This window comes from Nicotiana tabacum, chromosome 1 (genome assembly GCF_000715075.1).
Source record: "Nicotiana tabacum cultivar K326 chromosome 1, ASM71507v2, whole genome shotgun sequence".
Lineage (NCBI taxonomy): Eukaryota > Viridiplantae > Streptophyta > Magnoliopsida > Solanales > Solanaceae > Nicotiana > Nicotiana tabacum.
The window spans coordinates 90,489,992-90,503,454 of NC_134080.1; positions in this window are offsets into that span (position 1 = coordinate 90,489,992).

The window sequence follows — 13,463 nt, forward strand, 5'->3', positions numbered from 1 at the left end:
GAGCCATCTGGATGCTCGAATGATAGTTGTTGTTGTAGGCAAACTTCGCTAGTGGCAAGAACTGATCCCAAGAGCCTCTGAAGTTTATAACACAAGCGCAGAGCATATCCTCCAATATCTAAATCGTGTGTTGCGACTGTCCGTCCGTCTGAGGATGAAACATTATGCCTAGATCAACCTGTATGCCCAACTCATGCTGTAAGGCCCTCCATAAATGCAAGGTGAACTACGTACCTCGATCAGAAATGATATACACAGGCATACCGTGAAGGTGGACGATCTCGCGGATATAAATCCCTGCCAATCGCTCTGAAGAATAGGTAACTGCCACAGGAATGAAATGCACTGACTTGGTCAGGCTATCCACAATAACCCAAACTACATCGAACTTCCTCTAAGTCAGTGGCAGTCCAACAATGAAATCCATAGTGATACGCTCCCACATTCACTCAGGAATCTCAATCTTCTAAAGCAAACTGCCAGGTCTCTGATGCTCGTACTTTACTTGTTGACAATTTAGACACCGAGCTACATATGCAACTATGTCCTTATTCATCCTCCTCCAGCAATAATACTACTGCATGTCCTAATACATCTTGGTAGCACCCGGATGAATAGAGTATTGGGAACTATGGGACGCCTCTAGAATCAACTCATGAAGTCCATCCACATTAGGCACACAAACAAGACCATGCATCCTCAAAACTCCATCATTTCCAACAGAAACAATACGACATCACCCTTCGTGCATTAACTCTCATTACATGGAACGACATCACCCTTCGTGCATTAACACTCACAATATGGCACGACATCACCCTTCATGCATTAATACTCACAATATGGCAAGGCATCACCCTTCATGCATTAACACTCACAGTATGGAACGGCATTACCCTTCGTGCATTAACATTCTCCCTTACCATAAAGCAATGAACAATAACAATAGAGGGATATCATAGCAAAAAGAAGCCTTAATTAAACATTTGGTTCCACAATACCAATCTAAACATTGAAATCAATACTCAATTATCACCAAAAATCTGTAAACATGATAAGAGCGATCAATTTAACAATACTAGTCTCAACATGAATAACATAATCAAAGAAAATAATAATTACAAGGAACCAAGTCCCACCCACATGCTTTAACCCGATAACAACGCATAAGTACTCGTCACCTCACATATGATGTATCCAACATATAAACATGTAGCAAATAGACAAACAAGTCTTATTCTCAAGTCAACGTTAACCACGACACTTACCTCGCTCCAAAGACCAAACTCAAAGCTCAACCAGCGCTTTGTCTTTCAAACAAGCCTCTAAACCAATAGAATCTAGCAAATTTACCAACTAAACAATTCAAATTAAGCCTTAGGAACTACCCACGATTGTAAAGAATTCAATTTAAGTCATTATTGAAAAAGTCAACAAAAGTCAACACCTGAGATCGCTTGGTCCAAACCCGAAATTCAAACAAAAACCAGATTGCCGGTTCACCCCCGAGTCCGGTTATGTAATTTGTTTTGGGTTTGACCTCAATTTGAGGTCTAAATCCCTATTTTTTCAAAAATCCCTAATTCTACCAAAAAAACCCCAATTTCCACCATAAAAACTCTAGATATTAGGTTGAAATCTTAGGAAAAGTAGTGAAAGATTGAAAAAAAACTAGTTTAGATCCACTTACCAATGATTTGGGTAAGGTAAGTTCTTTGCAAAATCGCCTCTAGGATTCTTGAGTTTGAAAATTTGAAGAATAAACCAAAAATCTCGTCTAAGTCATATTTGATCATTTGTAGGTGTCATATTTGGGACCTGGGGTTCCCAAATCACGTAATATGTATGATACACACAAGTAAGTAATACTATGACATGCCCTGCCCCCAAAATAAGGACCAGTAGATCCTCCAGGTCCACGAGGCTTCTTAACCTCTGTATCATCCCTCTCAAGACTGTGAATACCCTCTAACCTCCTAGCGATCTTAACAACTTAATGAAATAGAGTATCAGTCTCCTACTACCATGCCATCCCATATTTGAGACCATAACCAAGTCCCTCAATAAATCTGCGGGCTCTCTTTCTCTAATAGTGGAAACCAAAGCAGGTGCATGACGAGATGATTTAGCAAACCTCATAGCATACTTGGACACAATCATAGACACCTAGCACAACTACTCGAACTTTATGCACATCGAATACCTGAGGGTTTGTGGAACGAACTCCCTCAAAAATATATCAGTAAATTGAGCCTAAGTAAGTGTCGCTGTACCAACTGGCGTACTCTCCTCATATGCCTGCCGCTGTCTATAAGCCGGCCCTGTCAGCTGGAAAGTGGTAAGGGTGACCCCGCTCACATCCATTGTGCCCATAGTTAAATACGATGATGCTAGTCAAGAAAACTATGCACATCCTTAGAAGTTACGCCAATGAAAGTAGGAGGATACTACTTCTTGAACCTTCCCAACCTCTTCTACTCCTCCTCTAATGCTGCTAGACTGACCTTAGGCTGAATTGCAACTACTAGCTGTACCAGCATAATACTTAAAACCTGATAAATATGAGCTTGTTGCTCTAGATTACGGGCGGCGGGAGTTGTAGCTTCGCTCTTAACCTGTGAAGTTGCTGGTGCAGCTGGGATCAATACCGCCTGATCCAATGTACCGAACATGCTTAGGAACTGCACTAAAGTCCCCGGAAGTCTAGGGGTAGCAACAGGTGCCTCAGGTGCTAGCCCCCCAATTTTTCAACACACACACGGCAACAACCCTTAAAACAGTAAAAAATTAAGTGTGATATAATTTTAATGGATCAAGATCAACAATGGCTTATCAACTGTTTAAATGCTACAGAAGTTGAAATTTTATCTTTTGGTATCGAGCATAAGTAAAGCCAGCAAAAATAAGAGTGTTGCGGTGGGATGATCTTTCAATTGGCGTTACGTGTTCTTCACAAAAGACATGGGTTAGATAGATTGCTAAGAGAATCGGTTTAGGTATGTTAACGCTATCCCTTCTTTCTTTTGGTATGATCCATACGATACAAACGAAACGAACAAATGCACAACTTTCACAAATGACTCTATACATAGAAGTATAGAAATGCCTACATTCTTGAACTCCTATATGTCCTATTATTTTATCCTCTGTTCATGGCTCTCAGAAAAATACACACAGGGCAAGTCATGCCCGAGAATTGGCAAGAAAAGTGCAAAAGCTCAAAACGACCGGTCGGGTCGTTACAGTACTTCTCATGCATTGCATTCATGTACATTGACCCATGACAATATGGCGTTATATACGCGTATATACGTATATTATATGTATATGGGATATGGGAAAAGGTTACGGTGTTATATACGCACCACCACCTGATCAGCTGGTATGCATTGATGATTTTGCCCACAATGGCCGAGATGATATGATGGTATGCCCTTAGAGGTTGATGATGTTATGAAACATGTACCTATGCACGACATGACATTCATACGCATATGCATGGCACGATAAGTATTTCATGATTTACAAAATTTTCCAGACTTACAGGTGAATTATTTACTCTATATTTCTTCCATGTCTGTTATGTACTTATTTATGTGACATACATACTCGGTACATTATTCGTACTGATGTCCCTTTTGCCTGAGGACAGTGCGTTTCATGTCCGCAGGTCCCGATAGACAAGTCGAGAGCCCTCCAAGTAGGCTATCAGCTCAGCGGAAGATGTTGATGCGCTCCATTTGCTTCGGAGTTGCTTGTTTGGTTAGTATGATTTAGACGTGTACTATTTGGTATCGCGGAACTCTTTCTCAACCTTTATGAAAATTATGTATTCTTAGAGGCTTGTAGACAGATGTCATGTACGTAAAAGATTGTATGGCCTTGTCGGCCTATGTTTAGTATACGAGTGGTTATTTTGGCTTTATAAGCCCGTATGTCTTATGTATAAATTGGTATCACATGTTATATTCTACTGACTCACAGCAACCTTCCGGCACAGTTATCTATGATAGTATGAGATGAAAAGTTACGTTATATTGGTACTCGGTTGGGTAAGGTATCGGGTGCCCGTCGCGATCCATCGGTTTGGGTCGTGACAATAAACATAAAATTAAATTAAATTTATCATATAAATTTTTTTAATAATTAAAATTAAGTTCTGAAGTTATACAAATAAATAAGGAAAAGAAAACATGTCATTGCTTATTGCATATAAAACGAAAGTAATAATTATTAAAAAATATTATTAGAATTTATTAAAAAATAATAAAAGAACTTCCATGCTTATACCTCGGGCGTATTTATATTCAATGTTTTATATTACATATGAAGTAATTATTTCAATAATAAGTAAAATACTAAATGGATAAAACTAATCACAGTAGAATAAAAGAGAGGGGTGAAGACCATGCGGCGATATTTATATTTTGAATTCACTTAAAAAATAAAAAAACTAGGTAATTGGTATTAACAATACTATTCATAAATCTAGACAATTAAATAATTATGAACAATAGAATAAATTTAAAAAAAAAAATATTTCACGAGAAAGAAAAAAAAAATTAATAAAAAGTCATAGTGCAAAGTAGTAATACCAAGCAGTAGATAATCTAATAAAGAAAACTGAGGAACAGAAAATTATTCGATGATTATTTGATTTGCTTCCTTAATTTTATAGATATTTTACTATTGGGTATGTTGCATTGATTTGTTAAGCAATAATATTTATAATTTGTTCAAACAAGTTAGATGTCAATTGTGCATAATTAATACGCTTTAATATTATTAGCACATCGTGGAAGTTGTATACTAGTTTATCTTTTAAAGGCGTACACTTCTGATTTTAATAAGGCGAGAACTTATAAATTGGAAAGCGACCAACTGATAGCTTCGCACCAAACTTTCTGAGGCACGAGTTTAATGGAATGATGTAACCAGTGAGATTGTGCATTATAACATAATCTTGTTACTGTTTTGACTGCTTGAAAATAACTTTGAACGCATAAGAGATTATTGAAGTAATGTGTGAGGGTTAGGTATATGTCTTATAATCTTGCCCAACTATCAGATGACGAATTACATTATTGTTAGAAACTTAGAATCAACTATAGGATTACACTTAAATGAGCCGTATGGTGTGTGAATCCGGATATAATGGAATGCATTAAAAAAAAAATCGACAAGCAACATAGACGGATCAGTTACCAACGATTCTGTCAAAAATTGCAGTTACCAACGGATTTGCCACTGAAATTATTGTCAAGATGGAAAGGGTAGGGAATGAAAAATGTTAGGCACGTGGATAGTTTGTATTTGTATAGGGGCAGAAAAGTGTGTGGCAATGGGCAAAGCAGACAGAAGCAGGCAGGAAGATTCTTATTAATAGTACTATTTCTTACATACAAGCAGAAAAGAGAAGCGGCCTTATTATTTGGACAACAATCATGATCTTGCATTACTGTCTCTAATCCTATTTACTTATTCTTAATTCTCAGACAACTAAACAGTAAATTCAGTACGTACTACTCCAAATTCCTTTCCAGTAAATAGATAAAATAATTGTTGTTCGTCATTGGTTGATCCGATTGTTAAGAGTTGTTGTCTTTGTGGTTGACAAAGCTTCTTGTTGTCTTTTTTATTTACTCTATACAAATATTCCCTTTTTCCTTGCCTAGGTTTCTCATTATTTTCAATTGAGCATAATAATACGATATTCTTTTAATTTTGAACCTTTTTATTATACTTTCTTTCACTTGCATACTAGCTATAAATGCTCATACCTTTTTTAAGAAATATAGCAAACCCACATGGAACCCATTCCTTATCCTATCCATCTCATTGCAACGGCCACGACTCATATATATGGTTCTTAATGTAACTCATGACATCCCTTTTCCGGCCTTAAAACTAAAAATGGGAAATATTATACCAAATCTGGATATCTAACTTCTCATTAATATGCTCTCTCGTAGTACCAAATCTCCACTAATTCCCCATATCAAACACAAGTTCCAAAGAAATATTTCTGAATTAGTTCTTTGGGCTCCAAATCAGCTCAAATAATAAATTGCTTTTAACATATTTTTTTTACATTTGTTATCATAAACCTTTGGTTATCTATGGATTGATAAAGCCTGTGATGTCAAAGAGACGTTCAACATTTTTTACTCTTTGGGGTCGTTTGGTTGGTGGGATAAGAGATAACAATTAAGGGATAGATTAGTTATCCCATATAGAAGGTAAGATATTTAATTCAATGGAATATTCTTGTAACGACCCGACCAGTCATTTTGATCATTTGTATTTTCGTTCGATGGTTCGAGGTTGCGGGTAGCTTCATATCATGATGTATTGTGACTTGCGTGTATGGTTGGTTTCAGTTTTTGAGCGGTTCAGGATTGATTTGAAAGAATAATTCTCATTTTAGAAGCTTTAAGTTGGAAGAGTCGACCAAGTTTGACTTTTGCGTATTTGATCTCGGATTAAAGTTCTGATGGTTCCTTAGGCTCGGATGGTGATTTTGGACATAGCGTATGTCCAAATTTGGATTTGGAGGTTCCTATGTTGTTTTGGCTTGAATTAGTGAAAGTTGAATAGTTGAATGTTTGAAAGGTTTGACTAAGAATTGACTTTGTGGATATCAAGTTCATATTGCAGTTTTGGGAGTTGTAATAGGTCAGTTGTGTCATTTGAGACTTGCATGCAAAATTTGAGGTCATTTCGAGTTAATTTGATATGGTTCGGCGTGAGTTTTGGAAGTTGAAAGTTCATTAGTTCATTAGGCTTGAATTGGGGTGCGATTCGTAATGTTGATGTTGTTTGGTGTGATTGGACAGGGTCCCGAGGGCCTCAAGTGTGGTTCAAATGAGTGCGGATCATTTTCACTCATGTTTGGATCGCAGATTTTTTGGTGTTCTACTGTTCATTGCGATCGTGGAGTGTAATTTGGTAGGCATCTGTAATGGTCACGGCATTCGCATATTGATCGTTGCGATCGCAGAGCACTGGCGAGTTGTGCTCATCGCGTTTGCGCCCTAGTAGTCGCATTCACATAGAGGGTGAGCTGGATGAGGCACCAAGTTAATGGCCTTCACGTTCGCATGTTGGTGACCGTTTTTGCCTAGGCCAATAGGGGTGAGCATCGCGTTCATTGGTGTCAGACCGCGTTCGGGAGGAAGGATTGTGGGAGGAGCTTGATTTGTTCTTCGCGATCGCGGGATCACCGGTCAGAATCATTTAAGTATTCTATTTCGAGGGCTTTGTTTATTTTATCATATTTTGAGTTAGAGAGCTCGAATATAGGCGATTTTGGAGGGGATTTTCATGATTTAGATTAGGGTAACTATTTTTTATGCGGATTTATTTATATTTCATGATTCCAACCTTGAATTTAGTGATTGTTTGATGAATCAAATTGAGGAAATTGAGAATTTTAGTAAAAACTTTTCTAATACATAAATTGATGAATTGAAGGCCAATTTGGATGAAGTTCGTATGGTTGAACTCGTATTTGAATGGGAGTTCAAAATTTGTGAGTTTTGTTGGTTTTTGGGTGCGGGCCTGGGTTGAATTTTTGGGTTGACCACTTGATTTTAGTTAAAGATCAAAGCTTTATTATTCATAATCGCTTCCTATGGCAAAATTATTTTGGCTAAATTCGAGCCATCTGGTGGTTGAATTGCATAGGAAGGGCTTATTAGTGGATTAATTTAGCTTATTTGAGGTAAGTATCTTGACTTTGTATGGGAAAATTACCCCTTAGGATTGGCTTAATTGCTTATTTGTTCATGTGGCGAGGTAAGGGGGTTAATTATTAAAACACGTGTGAAGAGATAAGGTGGGCATTTATTTTATTATTGCGTGGGCGGTGAGATAAGGGTGGCTATGTGGGGATGATATGTGATGGTCTGGGGGCGTATTATTGATGAAAAAGGGAGTATTCTTATTTGTGCTTAGGACTTCCTTGTGTGTGTCATGTATATTATTTGATTTGTTGTGTTTTTCCCAATGTGCTACTTGGTATCTCTATTATTACGTGATAATTTGGCTGTCAGGATGGATTTTACGTACGTGAAATTTTTATCTCACATTATGTTGAGCTAATTGTAACATAACAGATTTAAATAAAAGGAAGTCTTTATAATTCTTTGTTTTATTTGATACTTGATGAATTCTTCTTGAACATGTTATTGGTAATTGGCACGAGGTCTTTGCCGTGCAATTGCGGTATATGTTGAGGCACAAAATATTTTTTCCGTGCGAGTGTGATTTATTTTGTGGCACGAGATCTTTGTCGTACGGGTGTGACTTATGTTGTGGCACGAGTTTTTTGTTGTGCGAGTATGACATATATTGTGGCACGAGGTCTTTGCTGTGTGAATGTGACTTATATTGTGGTATGAGGTCTTTGATGTGCGAGTCTGACTTATATTGTGGGATGAGGTTTTTGCCATATGGGGTATGTCTTATGTTGTGGCATGAGCTCTTTGCCGTAGCAGGGTGATTGATAATGTGCGCAAGAGGTGACGTGAGTGTGTGGCTCTATTTGATGACTTATTTGTCGAAATTGGGATTTTTATTTTATGTAAATAGTTATCGCTTAGTTTGATGATATTATAGTTATTGCTTTTGTTATCATTCCTTTTTGCCAGTTTTTAATATTTGCATAGGTTATTTGACTAGTGAGTATCTTGACTTGAACCTCGTTACTACTCTAGTGAGGTTAGACTTGATACATACTAAGTACCGACCATGGTATACTTATACTACACTTCAATATATTTTTGTATAGACACAGGTGTTGGAAGTAGTGGGCCCAAGTAGTGTTAGCTCTTGATCGCGAGGATTCAAGGTAGATCTGCTTTATCGTCGTAGTACTTTGGAGCCCTTTCCTTACATTTATACTGTCAATTATCTATCCAAACAATATTCTATTTTTGTTTTGAGATATTTCTATGTATTCAGCTAGAGTTCGTGACTTTGTACTACTTATTCTTGGGGAGTTATTGTGATTATCGTTGTGTTGGCTTGTATAACCTTTATTTCCACTTTTATATTAAACTCTACTTCATAATATTATATTTTATTTGTTTATCTATTGTAAGTGATTGACTTACTTAGTTTTAGAGACTAGGTGCCATCACAATCCTTAAGGTGAGATTTGGGTTGTGAAAAGTTTAGTATGAGAGCTCTAGGTTCATAGGTTATACTAGTCACGAGAGAGTTTAATAGAGTCTTGTGAATCGGTACGGAGACGTTTGTACTTATCTTCGAGAGCCTAAAGAACTATTAGGAAAATTCCACTTCTTTCATTCCTTATCGTACAGATTTATTGATTTCGGAGTTTGAGCCTTTGTTTTTCTATTCCCTCATAGATGGTGAAGACACGAATTGTAGTTACTAATGATGCTTCCCCCAAGGCCGATGTTGCTAGGGGTCGGGGCAGAGGTAGAGACCGAGGTTGGGCATGTGCCACAACTATAGCACCTACCAGAGCAACAATTGAGGAGCCGAGTCACTTCACACTTTGTTGGGCAAATGGGAGGGAATTTGTAAGAATGAATCACGTATTAATGTTTGTTAGAAATGAAAATGTGGTTTTATATTCAAAAATCCTAGAAATGGATATTTGAATCTTTCTTAAGAAGGAATATGTGGAATGGATATTTAATTTTTTTCTTAAAAGTGGGTAGGTGACTCATGTTATAAGACATGACAAATTTTCACATTTCTAACTTGCCACCTATCAAGAATGACTAAGAGTCATCGTAAACTACAAGGGGGATGCCACATTTTGACTTGTTAAGACTTATCCCAATATCCTAATTAATTACTCACTAATCCTTAATTAACTAGTTAATCTCCCACTAATTAATAATTAACCAATTACCCGATTATCTATATAATTAAGAATTATCCCAAATTACTTATAATACTACTTACTTTTAACACACCTTATACACCTTACTATGAAGGCGCTGGCTGTGGCGCGGTTTACAGCAGCTGAAAATTTTGAGCCCCAGGGCTAGCGCCCCACGCTGCCCTGGACGCTCGAGACGTGAATATGTCCTATTTCGACTGGGACTCAGTTATTTCGATCCTAAGAGGCCTTCAACTCATATAAAAGCCAACGTAAACTAATTTTTAAAGGCATGACGTGATTTTTAGAGGAGAACAAAAAGTACAAATTACTCGAGGAGGACGTTTTTGAGAGGAAAATACAAGCACAGAGCCGCCGTGGAGGCCTGAATTCAACAAGTTCTATCTTTCTTCCCCGAATTTTTGTAATTTTTATGTTTCTTTGTATGATTTGTTGTTTTGCTACCATGTCTATGTGGAGCTAAACTTCACGTTCTAGAGTTGTGGTTCTTTCATGACTATTGTTATTCGGATATTTTATCTTGATTTCTTAATTTGTCGTATTAGTTTATTTATTTAATCCTGCGCTTAATTATTTAATTGTTTGATCACCAATTGAATACTATCTATGAATCTAGAATTGGACTCGAATGTGGGAATTCTAGATTGCATATAGAATTGAGTATAGCAAGTTATTAAACCTGGCATCGGAGAATGGATTCGCGGTTAGGATATATATATACCTAACTGCCTTGCTTGGTTGATGTACAGGAATTATAAATACGTTCTTGTTGATTCTAACTCCATAGACATATAGACGTTAGGTTAGCTTGAATAGGCGAGTAAGAACTTGACAGATTCTTATGAGCAATATTAACCCTGTTCACCAATAAACTAGATAAATTAGTTAGCCAATTCAATTGAAGAATACAATAAGAATGTTAGATAGCCCATAGGCCTAGATCGTTTTCATAACATCGATAACATAAAAATCTACTCTTCTTTTGTTCAGAGTTCATTATTTGTTTTCTTTTTATTTTAATTAGATTAGAATCAAATACTTCTCGGTTTAATTATTATTTACATAATTAGGATAGGCTAATTTAGTTAATTGTTAATCACAAGTCCTCGTGGGTTCGACATTCGACTTTTAGTCACTTTATTACTTGACGACCGCGTATACTTGCATGTGCGTTTAGCTACAATAAGTTTTTGGCGCCATTGCCGTGAACTTAGAAATTAGCTAATTTTCTAGATTAGAGATTTACTTTTTTATCTATTCATATTTTTTGTGTTTTAGTTTAGTTAGTATTTTTTATTTATTTTAGCATGTCATCATGGAATGAAGATTATTCGAATGATGGTTATTCTTATTTTGAATATCCCTGTCAATATTGTGGAGGACCCCACTGGTGGAAAAATTATCATAATATTCCCGGGAGCGAGTTGTGCGCACAATCTCAATCCTTTGAGTGTAATATTTGTAATATGTGTGGTGGTCAAGATGGCCATTGGGATGGTTGCCCTAATTCTTTTGATCCTTCTCTGAGCCCATATTATGATCTTTCTAACAGTGTTTGTGAGTTTGATAGGGGCAATGGAGTGCAGAACATGGAACGTAAAGCATATATTAGGTATATTCTGAGGCAAGTAGATGAGCAACAGGGTGAACTCAAAAAAGATATGAAAAGAATGAGGGTAGCAATCACAAGAATGAAGGCTAATATAGAAGAATCGAATTAAGAGAGTGAGTTCCAACAAAAAGAAAATTTTGAAAAAGTGGAGATTTTGAGCCAAACTTGGCTAATGGAACAAACTGAACTATTAGAAATATATGAAGCTCGATGTGAGAAAACTACAGATGAGATGAAAGACTTAATGGAAGGAAGAGCTGAACTGGGAAAAGATATCGAAAAGGTTGGCACTACTATTCACAACTTGGAAGCTCAATTGATTGTAAAGGTTGATGCGTCTAACGCCCAACAAAATAGTTCTGAGTTGTGTGAAACTGAAAAATAGCTTATACGCCAAATTGAGGAGTTAAAAGTGGAGAGTTAATCATTCGACCATACTTTTATTTATGATGTCCATGTTGAAGAAAACACTCTAGAGTCATGTGAGAAAGTAGATAAATATTATAATTGGAGACTCTAGTGTGTGTAAATATGAGGATGTAAAGAGTAATATAATTCTAGAGTTAGGGTATATTGGTCCTCATTCCATACATTTTTCAACATTGTGTTTGGATGTTGACGTAGAAATCGAGTCATCTGAGTCTTTGGAGGAGCCAATGGAAGAGGAACGAGGTGCTTACATTCTTGAATTATTCGTGCCAGAGAGACTTAATTACATACCTCATCCGAAGGCCAAGAAGTGCAGAATGCGATATTGGTTGCTTGGCCCAATTAAATTTGTCCCACCACCCCGAGAGCATAGCAAAAAGCTTGAAGCCAAATTGGGGGCGCAATTCATAAATTCGAGGTGGAGGCAAAAAATGGTTCACGTCATGCCGCAACGTTAAATTAGGTGCTTGTTGGGAGGCAACCCAGCTTTACTGCTTTCTTTTATTTTTTATTTTTTTTCTTATTGTATTATTTTTGTAGTGTTGTTTTATTTTGTAGAATTTTGAGCATAGGGAGCAAATCCATAGGAAGTGTGAAAAAGTGAGTCATGTGGTTGGAACTAAGTGTGGGGAGCCCAAACAAAGGATCATACCTGAGAGAAGTCTGAGTATCAGTGAGCTGCTAATGCTTCGGCCTTTGGCCTACCAGGGAGTCTCTTTTACCCTCTTATTATTTACAGTGTATATTGAGTATATTGCACAATTTTAAGTGTGGGGTGAGGAAATTGTTTGGATGATTTTTCCTGTTATCCTAGGTTAGGTGTAATATTCTTTCTTAGTGCAGTAGTTTTTATGTAAAAAAAAAATATTTGAAAAAAAAATAAAAATTGGAAAAAAAAAAAGTAAAAAATTTTGACTTTTCCTGACGATGGATTTTGTGGACACTTTTCTTGAGGGATTAACGTCTAAACAAAAAAATCCAAAAATATGTCTTTTAGCTTTCCTTAGGTAGTAATGATCCCTCGTAGTCTTTCTTTGTGCATCGGTACTTTTCCATGGGATGTAATTTGAACCGGGTAGTTTTTTTTCTTTTAGAGTAGATAGAATTTAGGGAATAAATGGAAGAAAGATGAGATTTCTAGGCGCCCTTGACTTGTTTGATAGTAGCATATTTAGGCTTTGGCATGTGTAGTATCTTTCCTATGATTTGAAATTATTGATGATGCCTTGCTTACTTAGATAGCATGTTTTGTGGTGCCTATATCTCGTTTACTTGACTTATGTTCACTTTGCGCTCAATGCTTAATATCTCATGGCTCCGTGAATACTTGCACTGTTTGAGAGTCGGAATGGGACCGTCCATAGTGAGTCATATGCCATGTGTGGTGAGGTTTTTGTGTAGTCCATGTATTGTACTTGTGTCTAAATCTTGCCTGGTATGTGAGTTGAAGCGAAATTTTAGATGATGCTCGGTTTGAAAAATGATTTTAGGCTTTCTTTGATCTTTTTTGAGCTTTATTGCTTATCATGAATAAAATATATC